The 12,851-nt window shown below is 36.5% G+C and overlaps 1 protein-coding gene and 1 long non-coding RNA gene across 4 annotated transcripts in view; one reads left to right on the top strand and one right to left on the bottom strand.

Annotated features, from left to right (window-relative positions):
• LOC143674774 (uncharacterized) overlaps positions 1–6,964 on the bottom strand; it is a 34,907-nt gene extending 27,943 nt beyond the window's left edge. The window contains exons 1-2 of the long non-coding RNA XR_013171211.1: positions 6,672–6,964; positions 6,250–6,292 (exon numbers count right to left, since the gene is read on the bottom strand). This is a non-coding gene — a long non-coding RNA (uncharacterized LOC143674774). The remainder of the gene's footprint in view (positions 1–6,249; positions 6,293–6,671) is intronic.
• ZBTB40 (zinc finger and BTB domain containing 40) overlaps positions 1–12,851 on the top strand; it is a 120,493-nt gene that overhangs the window by 58,994 nt on the left and 48,648 nt on the right. The window lies entirely within an intron of this gene.

The raw sequence follows: 12,851 nt of genomic DNA, 5'->3' as shown, positions 1-12,851 counted from the left end.
ACTCCACTTACAGATTCCAAATGTGGTGTTTCACTATGAGTTCTTGCCTCTGAAAAGCACATTTTTACTGCATTGTCTAGTGCTATATTCTCTTTTCTCCATTTAATTTCCTTGCAAAGGGAGTTACAGGGAAACACAGTAAAATATGTGTTAGAGACTTTTAAATTTTAGTTGTGAAATCAGCAAAGTATAGTTACTCTATGGTGTATATTTCAGTAGCCCCAAATGTTTGTTTATCCCTCATGGTTATATATTAGGTTTATTAAATAACAGAATTCTGTACCTGAAAGTGATCTCAAAGATTTTGTAGTTTATTTACACGTAGATAATTAAACCATCAAGTCAGATGCTTGTTTCAGAACTGTTTAATGATCATGATTTCACAGCCTGTCAGTAATGATAATAATAGCTAACACGTACAGTGCTTTCTGCATGTTAGCCACTGTTTTTTAAGTATTTAAAAAATCCAATCAGAATATCTACCTTTTAATAAGAAAGTTCGATAATTATTGGGGTTTATTTCTACTATACTAATTTGTTTTCAATTTATCAGACGTAGTCTCTCTTTTTTCCTTTTCCTGCTTGCTATTAGATATATCATATTTTCTTTGTTCTCTTTTATACCTTCTTTTGCTAATATTTAGTACTTAGCTTCTATTCCTTTATAACTGACTTGCTCTTCTGCTTCTGAGCTCCAACAGTTTTCCTTGGGGCAATTCCTTTCTGTATCTCCAAACATATGGGTCTGAGCTCCGAGTGCTGAGATGAAGTATGCTGAGCTGCTGAGCTGTTTTCTGACCTCTCTCTTTTAAAGCCTCTAGCTAATTAAATTAAACCTCACTCATTGTGGAAGGCACTCCCCTTAGCCACTGGCAAATATAATCAGCCATAGATGAATTTCACATACTGATTATTTAATCCATAGCAATGGAACAATGGGGCATTATCACCTGGCCAAGTTGACAACTGAACCTGTCACACTGTCCTTTTAACTCTTTGCTACTGTCTAAGAAATTTTCTCAGATGTCTCTTCCTTATCATTAGTTTTCTCTTTAGCTATATCAATATCAGATCTATTTAATGCATCAATGGACAAATTTCAGTGAATTAATTTTTTTATTCCTAGAAGTTCCTTGCTTCTCTTTCATGTCTGCCTGTTCTTTGTTCATATTGTTCTGTTCTTTCATTATGACTTCTCATTTTGCTTGTTTGTTAAAATGAAGCATAATTTATAGCACTTTTCAGAGTATTCTGTGCATTCTATGGTTTCAATTCCTGGAGATGCTATTTCTTTTTCCTGCATCTGATGACTTTTCCTTTGTGGTGGTGAATTTCCTCGCGTGCCTTAAGTGTTTTGTTTTGTGTTTTGTGGGGAGTTTGGGGAGCCTCCTCATCTTTTGACATTCTAGCATTTATCCATCTGGGCAAGGCTTCCCTTATTTTATTTTATTTTTCTTCCTCATTCTTAATCCCTGCTCCCATAAAGTATTTGACAAAATGTATTTGATAAAATGCCTTTTACTACCTTTGTAGAGTTAACTATCTAATATATAGTATTGCTTTGATTATGTTTTCAACTTACATAAATGATATTATGCATTACCTCTAATTCTTTTTTTTATTTTTCATTTAATACCCTGTATTTAAGATTTATTTGTATTGCTGGCCATATAGCTTGTTGTTTCTGATACACCATCGTCCATAGTATATATCCTGCATATTTACCTATACATCTTTTTAGTGATGGACATCTAAATTGCCTCTCATTTTGCTATCACAATGTTCTGGTGATTTTTCTGACCATCTTTCCTTCTGGACCCATATGATGATTTTTCTAGGTTATGTACCAGAAATATGATTCCTTGGTCACAAGGCATATGCACAGCTAATTTTATTAAATATCACCAGATTGCTTTTCCATAAAAACTTTATTAATTTATAGTCCCACCACTATATATTCAAATCCAGGGTTTACCATATGTTACTGTGGGGCATTGGGGAAATATTCAACTTTCCTTGTTCTTTATCTCCCCGTCAGTAAATTGAAACAATAACAGTACCTACCTCGTCAGATGCTTAAGAGGATAACATGAGTTAATGTATGTAAAGCATATGTTACTATGGGACATTGGGGAAATATTCAACTTCCCTTGTTCTTTATCTCCCCATCAGCAAACGGAGGTAGTAACAGTACCTACCTCGTCAGATTCTTAAGAGGATAGCATGAGTTAGTATATGTAAAGCCTATCGAACTCTTTTTGAATGTAATAGGCATCAAATAAATGTTAGCTGCTATGACTATTATTAAAACAATTACTTTTACTATTTATTAGCCAAGTAAGCTTCCTCTTCCTTAAATTGCCTGGTTATATCATTTGCCCATTTTTTCCTTGGGTTTCATTCTTAAGATTTGTAGGAGTTCTCCCAGTTCTGCCATGTATCTTTTAATCATGTTTATAGAGTTCTTTGCCAGAACCCTTTAATATAGTTGTAGTCAAATTTATCCTTTTTTTCTTTCCCCCTCTTGGGGGCGTTATAAAGCCTTTCTCTACCGCTGCCTCACAGATACCCCCTGATATTTTCTACTATTAGCTTTTATAGTTTACCATTCACTTTCAGATCTTCTTCATATGGTTTGTAACCTTTTTTCTATTCCACCCTCCCCACCCCACCATGGGAGTTCTTGTGCCTTGAGTGAGCTATGAAAGTATTCCTACAGAATGGTTTCAGGGTATTTTTGTTTGCTTTTTGTTATATGTCAGAGACCAGTTTTTATCTTAATTTCTCAGCTTGGGGGCTCCTGTGTCATACAGGATGTAAATTTGGATTCTACACTTCTGCATGCCATTGGCTGAAATTTTAAATTTCTTGTGGGTACCTTTTCTCCTTCTTCTCAAGGTCCATAAAATTATCAACTTTATTACTACTTTTCTGAGCCATTGAGCAGAGATTTTTTTTAGACTCCATATCAAGGAAGGCTAGGCTTTTGAGACTCTGGTCTTTATAGAAGAGTCTCAATTTCGACTCCTTCACCTTTTACCTGCCTAAAGCTGCATTTGCAGTCTCTATGTGAGGATTAAGCCAAGCCAAGGGCTTTTGTGAGAGTTTGAAACCCCTAGGGTATACCATGTTTCAGCTCCCACTTACTGTTCTAGCTTTGATTTTGATGTGTCTTTGATATCAGGTGCCTGGAAATTTCTTTTCTTTTTGTTTTTTTCAAAGCTTGACTACATATTTTTAAAGCATTTTTGTTATGTTTTATCCAGTAATTCTGTGTGTTTGTAGTGGGAGAAGAGGCCCATCAGCTCAATATACCATTTTATCAAAAGTCTATTCCTTAATTAGTATTCCTGTTAATCTTAGTAAATTTTTAACTTCCAACATTGCCAACTTAACTTTCATTATTAAGCCCTTGACCACCTTTGAGTGTTTTCTGCCTTAACCTTCCCATTCTTTTTTTGCTTAAGTTTATAACCAGTTTTTATTATCTAAGTATTATAAGCCACAGAATCCTATTCTTTTTTTTTAACCTTGCTCAATTGCTTATTCTGCTTAATTCATTTTATTATTTCCTCTTCTATTATTGAGTTGTGTGTTATTTGCAAATTGAATTCTTGTTCTGATATTTTGTCAGCTATTAAAATGAGAACCTAATACAAAGTTTCAGTTATCTTCTTTTTTCTTTTTTAAGGATAGCTCCTACTTTTGCTGTTTTAAATATTATCACCTTTTTTGTTTGTTTTCCATAAATACTGGAAGACACGGATTCCAATCCTGATCTTCCTGCTGCTATTATAGCAGATCACTATCACTTAGCTCCTTGGCCTGAGTTTCTTCATCTATTAAAAGATATATGTGTTTTGATGAACTACTTTAAAGGTATGACACTTGTAAAAAGAGTTAATAATAGAGAGGTATATGGGAGCAATTACTTATTGCATGCTATGATCTACATTTAACAAGAATACATCACTAGTACCACAACAATACTAAGGGTAAGTAATTAGAGGAGAACAAGAGTTAAGGAGAGTTTTCGATTTTCTCTTTGGTGTGGGTGTGTCTGTTATTTTTCTTTTTGGAGCAACGAAAGTTGTCTAAAATTGAGAGTGATGATTGCACAGCTAAATGAAGATACTGTGAAACTTTATTTTGGATAGAATATATGCTATATGAATATATCTGAACAAAACCTGCAGATTCAAAATATATAAATAAATAAATAAAAGATTCAAGTGCTAGAGAGAATGCAGAGAGAGAGGTGTACTTATTCAATGTTAGTAGGGTAGCAAAATGGGGCAGCCGCTCTGAAGGGTAATGTCGTAGATCCACAAGAGGCTAAATATAAGGTTGCCATGTGATTAGACAGTCCTATTACTGGGAGTATACTCAAAAGAACGGAAAGCAGGGATTTGAATAGACATTTGCATTCTGATGTTTGTGGCGACATTATCCATGATACCCAATAGATGGAGGTGGCTGAAGGGTACATTGACTGAAAAACGGAAGGGCTAACTGTGGTGTATACATATGGTGGAATATTGTGTGGCTACAGAAAGGAACAAAGTCAGGAGGCATGCAATGAGGTGAATGAACCATGAGGACATTATGTTGAGAAAATAAGCCAGAAGCAAAAGGACAAATATATATATATATATTTTTTTTAGAAAATACTTAGAAGAAAATCGGGGCCTAGATTGTAAGCTCTTAACAGCAGTCACATTTTTTTCCTGAGCTTTAAGTGTTATTTCTAAATTCTGAGATGCTGTGCTATATGTGTATAACCTGGTATTTTCCTGGAACTTTGAGTACCTGCGTGACACCTAAAACTCAGAGTTGGAGTTCTGCAGCTCTGAAAGTCAGCATTGCTACACACAACTGTTTAAAAAAAAAAAAAAAAACGAAAGAGATCAGGCTTCAATTAGAGATGAGAGCAAAACTGATCTGGTTGGGACAAAGTTAAATCAAAATATAAGGGTAAAGGATGATACTGTCTGTATTTTAGAACTTCACCTACTGTCTGAGACCAAAGGAAGAAAAGCTTATTTTATCTAAAACCTAAATTTTCAGTAGCACACAATCTAACTTAACCTGCCTGACCAGTTTAGTTAAACAGCCTAACACATGGAGCCTAGAATTGGGAATGAGGTCTTGCAGTTCTGTATAGCTCAGTGTATTACCTGGATGCGTTCCAGAGTATGTTGGGCAGATAATTGAAAATATTGGCAAAGTCCCTTGAGGTTCTGGAAAAAACATATAGGACTGTTAAACTTTCCCACATAAGAAATCCTTAATGCTCTCTCAAACATTAGAGACTCCCAAGTTAATAGGCCAAGCCCTTGATCTTAAGGCTTGCTCTTACGAAACTTATTTCTGTAACAGAGAAGTTAACCTACCTATAATTATGCTTAATAGTTCCTTCCAGAGAACCTCTTTTGTTGCTCAGATGTGGCCTCTTTTTCTCTAAGCCCAAATCTGCAAGGAAAATCATTACCTTCCCCCCTACATGGGACATGATATCAGTTCAGGGGTGTAAATCTTCCTGGCAACGTGGATGAGCTTGGCCTTAGTACTGTGTGATGGACAATGCCTACCTGACCAAAAAGGGAGGAAGAAATGTAACAAAATAAGGTTATCAGTGGCTCGGCTAAGAGATTTCAAATAGAGTCAAGAGGCTATGCTGGAGTTTTATGCAAATTTCAGCTAGATATTGCTAATTGCCATGGTATGCCAAGCCCCGACCAACATTATTCTGTATACCCTAAAGAATGCCCAGGGTGCTGAGACTCTATAAAAAGTTCCACTAAGTTTGTTTTTCAGAAATCTAAAGTCTCCAAATGCTTCCTAGGCTCGATAAGCCCTGAAACCCAGAGTTGCCGGTCTCTCCAAGAGCATCAACCAGTTGCATCCCCCATCCTATAATATCAACATTTCTTTTCAACTTGAAGAAATTAGAATGGCCATTGCCCAAATATCCATAAAGACTGGGAGAAGGATCAACGGAAAAGGAGGAGTAACAGAGAAGATAGGACTTAACAAATGAGTATGATTACTGAATCAATTAACTGATATGTGTCTTAGAGCAGCTAGAAGGAAATACCTGAAATTATGGAAACCATACACATATTTTGAAATTTGTTCTGTAACTACTTGTTAAAATGTACTTTGAAGTTACAGCTTTTTTGTATGTGTTATACTTCACAATAAAAAATGTTTAAGGGTGTACGGGTGGTTCAGTGGTAGAATGCTCACCTTCTGTTCAGGAAACACGGGTTTGATTTCTTGGACCGTGCACCTAAAAAATAAATAAATAAATAAAAATTGAAAAATCTTTAAAAAGTATTCATTTTTATAATGGCTGAAACATTAAAACTTAAGCTGTACTCAAACAGGAGGGCTAGAATGTTCCCAAGGTTCCTCTTTGAGAAAACTGAAAACATTATATGGATTCCTGAATATCCCAAAATATTATGTACATGGTATAGATGGGCATCAAGGTGATTAGAACTGAAAATTTTATTTTCATTTCAGGAGTTATTTTTCTTTTTTTAGCTGTTACATTTAAATGTTGGAGATTATAAGGAAATTGTGGTGGGGGGATTATCCATAATCCTGCTAACAAAGGCAACCCACTGTTGTTGTTTTGTATCCTGCAAGTATTTTATTTTTTATACCTTTTATGCCATGAGTTCATAGGGAATAGGTTCCAGAAGCTCAGACTCCTTTCCATTGGTTCTCACAAGTGTGTTTCTCTAGGTGAAGCAGGCTGGCGCTTCAGTTGAACCCCGGTACCTTTCTCTTTGGTTTCCTTTATTTTCTGGTCATTTTTCCTTTACATGCTTCAGGAAGCTATCTTTGCTGTTGGAGTGTTTGATATGCTCAATACGCACATTGATTCTCTTGGCAAGAATCTTGCCCTTCATTTGTTTGTTTACAATAATACCAGTGGCATGCTGGGTAACATTATAGACCCTTCCAGTTTTGCCATGGTAACATTTGTGGGATATTCCTTTTTTAATAGTACCCATTCCCTTGATGTCTACAGTGTCGCCTTTCTTGTAGATTCACATGTATGTGGCCAGAGGAACAACTCCATGTTTTCTGAAAGGCCTAGAAAACATATAGCGGGTGCCTCTCCTCTTTCCCTTTGTGTTTGTCATTTTGGCAGATTACTGTAGGATGGTAGTTCCGGCCGAAAGGTACCCACTGTTTTTATTTTGACACTTGTAATTCTCTACCCTCTTTTTTCTTTTATTATCTGGATGGTGGCGTCATCTACTAACTCGCCAAATCAGGAACCTGGTAGCTGTCTCTTTCCCTCATGGCCATTCAGACCCTAAGTCATGGCAGTTATACTTTCTAAATATTTTTTGGTCTCTAATCCTCTCTCTCCTTTTTTAAATTAAATTTTTATTATGGTAACAATAAACAACACAAAATACCCATTGTAACCTCTTTCATATATACAGTTTGATGATATTAATTATATTCACAATACTGTAGAACCATCACCACTATTCATTACCAAAACTTTTTCATCTCCCAAACAAAACTCTGTACCCATTAAGCATGAATTGCCTGTTCCCCGCAGCCCCGGTAACCTGTAATCTGGCTCTGTGTTTTTGCTTTTCTAGGTATTTCATATAAGTAAAATAATACAACATTCAAAATTTTTGTATCTGACTTTGTTCACTGAACATGAAGACTTCAAGGTTCATTCATGTTGTTGTGGCTATCAGAACTTTATTCCTTTTTATAGGAATAAAAAATGACCCTTTTTATAGGGTCATTCTATATTTAACTTTCTAAGCAGTCACTAAACTGTTTTGTATTGTGGCTACACCATATTACATTCCTACCAATGATATATGAGGGTTTGTGATTCTCTGCATCCTTTCCAACACTTGTTATTTTCCATTTTTTTAGTTTTAGCTATTCTAGTGGCTGTGAAGTGGTATCTTGTTGTGGTTTTAATTTGCATTTTTCTAATGCCTAATGATGTTGAACATCTTTTTCTGTGGTTATTGGAGAAATGTCTATTCAAGTCCTTTGCCCATTTTCTAATTGAGTTGTCATTTTGTTTTTGTGTTGTAGGAGTTCTTTATGTATTCTGGATATTAATTCCTTATCATAAATATGATATCCACATATTTCCACCTATTCTGTAGGTTGTCTTCTCACTTTTTTTAAATCCTTTTTTTATTGCTATATAGTCACAACCCAATGAATCATCCAAATTACACAGTCACTGGTTGACAATATCATTATATAGCTGTGCATTTATCATCACAATTGACTTTTTTTCTTTTTTGTGAAAAATAACATATATACAGAAAAGCAATAAATTTTAAAACACAACTGCAATAATTGTTGTAGAACAGATTTCAGAGTTTGGTATGGGTTACAATTCTACGTTTTTAAGTTTTTACTACTAGCTACTCCAAGACACTGGAGATTAAAAGGAATATTAATATAATGATTCAGCAATCATACTCATTTGTTAAACTCTGCCTTCTCTGTGTAACTCCACCATCACCTTTGATCTTTCTCTCACTCTTTAGAGGTATTCTAACTTTTTCATGTTGGAAGGGGTTTTCAGTAATATGTGATTGGGAGATGAACTAGTTGATGTTCTGGAGAGACGGGCCTCTCTGCATTTCATGATTTACATGGTCTAGGGACCCTCTGAGGTTGTAGGTTTCTGGAAGGTTACCCTAGTCCATGGAGCCTTTGTAGAATCTTATGTAATACCCTAGGTGTTCTTGAGGATTGGCAGAAATGGTTTGCTTGTTTTGTATACCGTATGATGGGGGTCACATTTCGTTCTTTTTCTGTGTGACTCCCCATAATTGTAGCACCATTTGTTGAATTTTTTTGGCAGGAGGGGAAGTGCATGCACTGGGAATCAAACCTGGTTCTCCCGCATAGCAGGTGAGAATTCTACCACTGAACTACCCTTGTATTCCTGGCAAGAGTGGTTTTGATTGGGGTTTGGCAAACTATGATAGGTAGCAATGTCTAACTGAAACTTGCTTAAGAGTGACCTCCAGAGTAGCCTCTCCACTATTTGAACTCTCTCAGCCACTGATGCCTTATTTCTTACACTTCTTTTCCCTCTTTTTGTCAGGATGGTATTCGTCGATCCCATGGTGCCAGGGCCAGGCTCATCCTAGGGAATCATCTCCCATGCCTTCACCCCTAGATGTCATATCCCACTTAGGGAGTCTTTCACCTCTGGATGTCATGTCCCACTTAGGGGAAAGGGCAGTGATTTCACTTGCAGAGTTGGGCTCAGAGAGAGATTGGCTGCATCTGAGCAATAAAAGAGGTCCTCCAGAAGTAACTCTTAGGCCTATAGGTAGGCTAAGCTTCTCTGCTACATAAATAAGCTTCACAGGAAGCTTCACAAACCTCAAGATTAAGGGCTTGGCCTATTGCTTTGGGTGTCCCTAATGTTTGACACCGTATCAAGGGTTTCCCCAGTGGTCAAGTTTAATAGTTTCGTATTTTTTCTCCCATCCCTCAAGGGACTTTGCTAATACTTTTTTATTATCTGCTTAATATTCTCTGCATTATATCCAGGCATTATATTAAGCTATACAGGATTAAAAGCCCTCTTGGCTTCCTGTGTTTGGATTGTTTAAATGATCTATCCAGACAGGTTGAGTTGGATTATGTGCTAAAGAAAATTTAGGTTCTGAACAAATTAAACTTTTCTTCCTTTAGTCTCATATGGTAGGTGAAGTTCTAAAATACAGACAATGTCTTCCTTACCCCTCTATTCTGGATTACCTTAATCCCAACCTGATCAGCTTCATTCTTATGTCTAAATATCACGGTGTACATATATAAAACAACCTCACAAAATTCAGAAATAACAATTATTGCTCCAGACTAAATGTTGACTGCTGTAAGAGCTTCAATCTAGGCCCCAATTTTCTTATAAGTATTTTCTAAATGAGACCAAGCGATATTTGCTCTTTTGTTTCTGGCTTATTTTGCCTCACCAAATGTCCCACAGGTTCATTCACAACATTACATTCCTTACCACTTTGTTCCTTTTTGTAGCATCACCATATTGATCATATATATACACCATCATTTGCTGATCTAATTCTCAGTCTTCTCACTTTTTTTGATAATGTCCTTTGATTCACAAAAGTTATTAATTTTGATGAAATCCAGTTTATCTATTTTTGTTGTTGTTGCTTTTGTTTTTGCTTTCGTATCTGAGAGTTCATTACCTAATACAGGGTCCTGAAGATTTTTACCTGTTTTCTTCTAAGAGATTTATGGTTTTAATTCTTATATTTAGGTCATTGATTTACTTTGTGTTAATTTTTTTTGTATGGTGTGAGGTAAATGTCCAGTTTCCTTCTTTTGTATGAGAATATCCAGTTTTTCCAGCACCATTTGTTGAATCCTTTTACTGCTACTCCTGGTTGAAGCTTTCATTAATTTTTCCCCTGAACTTCAGCAATAATTGAGTCTGTATCTAATATTGTCCCTGTAAAATTGTCTGCAGATACTCGGTGATATATTTAAAATGAAAATCTGACCATGTGACTCTCCTGCTTAAGAGCCCTTCAATGGTTCATAACTGCCTTTAGGAAAAAATCCAAGCTCCTCTGTGTGACCTGTACATCCCTCTGTGGCTAGGCCCTCACGTGTCCCTCTAGATTCACCTCTTTATACTCTCTGTCCCCTGCTTTGTGTTCCAGTACTGCTGACCTTGTAATCCCACCATTCAAACCTCCTCCCCTCCACTGTGTGGTTTGTTTCTGGCTTATTTTGCCTCACCAAATGTCCCACAGGTTCATTCACAACATTACATTACTTACCACTTTGTTCCTTTTTGTAGCAGCACCATATTGATCATACATATACACCATCATTTGCTGATCTAATTCTCGGTCTTCTTACTTTTTTTGATAATGTCCTTTGATGCACAAAAGTTATTAATTTTGATGAAATCTTTTCTTATCTGTGTGCCTGTGCTCACGCAGGCATCCCTGCTTGGAATATCTTTTTCTTCCAATATCTTCTTTTTACCTTATCAGTGCTTACTCATCTTTTAAGACACAGATTAGCTGTCACCCCCTCCTCAAAGTCTTACTGTAACTCCTGGACTTCCCTGTTTCCCAAAGTGGGTTTCTATGTGCAAATTTCTATCATCACATTTCCCTCCATTCATTTATTCATTCTAACAACTAACCAATAATATTTGTGTTACACAGAATTTTAAGCACTGGGATATAGGATATAGCAGATGATAAAACTAAGTTCCTATCCTAATGGAGCTTACATTCCAGTGAAGGGAGATAGATAATAAACAAGGAAAATATATAGTATATCAGCTGATAAGTACTATGGTGAAAAATAGGACAGAGTAGGGGGGATGGGATCTTCTGAAGTTGGAGGGGGAGGTTGCTGTTTCAAGACCATGGTCAGGGAAGGTCTTTGAGCAGAGTCCTGATGGAAGTGAGAGAGCAAGACATGCAGATAGGTGAGGAAACACAAATGTAAAGACCCTGAGGCAGAAGCATGCTTAGAAGTCCAGGAATATTAAGGAAAGCAGTGTCCTTAGAGCAGAATGGGTGAGAGGGAGAGCAGAGAAAGATGAAGTCAGAGAATTAATGACAGATCAGATCATGAAGGGCTTTGCAGGTCTATAATTATAAGGACTTTTGACTTTTTTGTGTGTATGTGAGCCAGGAAGCCATTGGAGGCTTTTGTGCAAAAAAAGTAAGAAGATCTGGATTATGTGCTAAAAAGAGCCTTCTGACAACTGAGGAAAAGAAGGTAGGATGGAGATAGTGGTACAGTTAGGGAAGTGTGGATGCATGCAGGCCAGTTAGGTGGTTGTTAACAATATTCAGATAAGAGGTGTAACTGACCAGAGTGGTGTCAGTGGAAGTAATGACAAGTGAGCAGACTTTGGATATATTTTGAAGATACAGTCATCAGGATTTGATAAAAGAATGGGATATAGGGGTGGGTAAGAGAGAAAAGAGGAGTCAAGTATGACTTCTAAGGCTTCCTTCTGAACAACTGGAGGATATGATTGCTGGGGAAGAGGTGGCAAGAGAGTTTTGGGTATGTTTCAGATCCTATCAGATCTCCAATTGGAGTTGTTGAGTAGGTAGTGGAAGATGGGGTTCAGGGGAGAGTCTGAGCTGGAGATAGAAATTGAAAAACTATCAACATTTAGATTATATATATATTTTTGTGTGTTTTTTTTCATTTTTTTCTTAAAATACCAAAAAACCCCAAAAAACACAAACATTCATAACTTTTGATCATTCTATTCTTCATATATAATCAGTAATTCACAATATCATCACATAGTTGCATAGTCATCATCATGATTATTTCTTGGAAAATTTCCATCTATTCAGAAAAAGAAATAAAAGAAAACAGAAAAAAATTCATACATAACATACCCCCACCCCTCCCCCTCACCGATCACCAGCATTTCACTCTAAATTTATTTTAACATTTGTTTCCCCCTATTATTCATCTTTATTCCATATGTTTTGCTCATCTGTTGATAAGGCAGATAAAAGGAGCATCAGGCACAAGGTTTTCACAATCACACAGGCACACTGTGAAAGCTATATCACCATACAATCATCTTCAAGAAACATGGCTACTGGAACACAGCTCCACATTTTCAGGCAGTTCCCTCCAGCCTCTCCACTATGTCTTGATTAACAAGGTGATACCTATGTAATGCGTAAGAATAACCTCCAGGATAACCCTCTGGACTCTGTTTGGAATCTCTCAGCCATTGACACTTTATTTTGTCTCATTTCACTCTTCCCCCTTTGGTCGAGAAGGTTTTCTCAATCCCC

Source organism: Tamandua tetradactyla, chromosome 2 (assembly GCF_023851605.1).
Source record: "Tamandua tetradactyla isolate mTamTet1 chromosome 2, mTamTet1.pri, whole genome shotgun sequence".
In the NCBI taxonomy this organism is placed as follows: Eukaryota; Metazoa; Chordata; class Mammalia; order Pilosa; family Myrmecophagidae; genus Tamandua; species Tamandua tetradactyla.
Note: the sequence above shows the minus strand (reverse complement) of the source record. Positions and strands in the feature narration are given on the sequence as shown.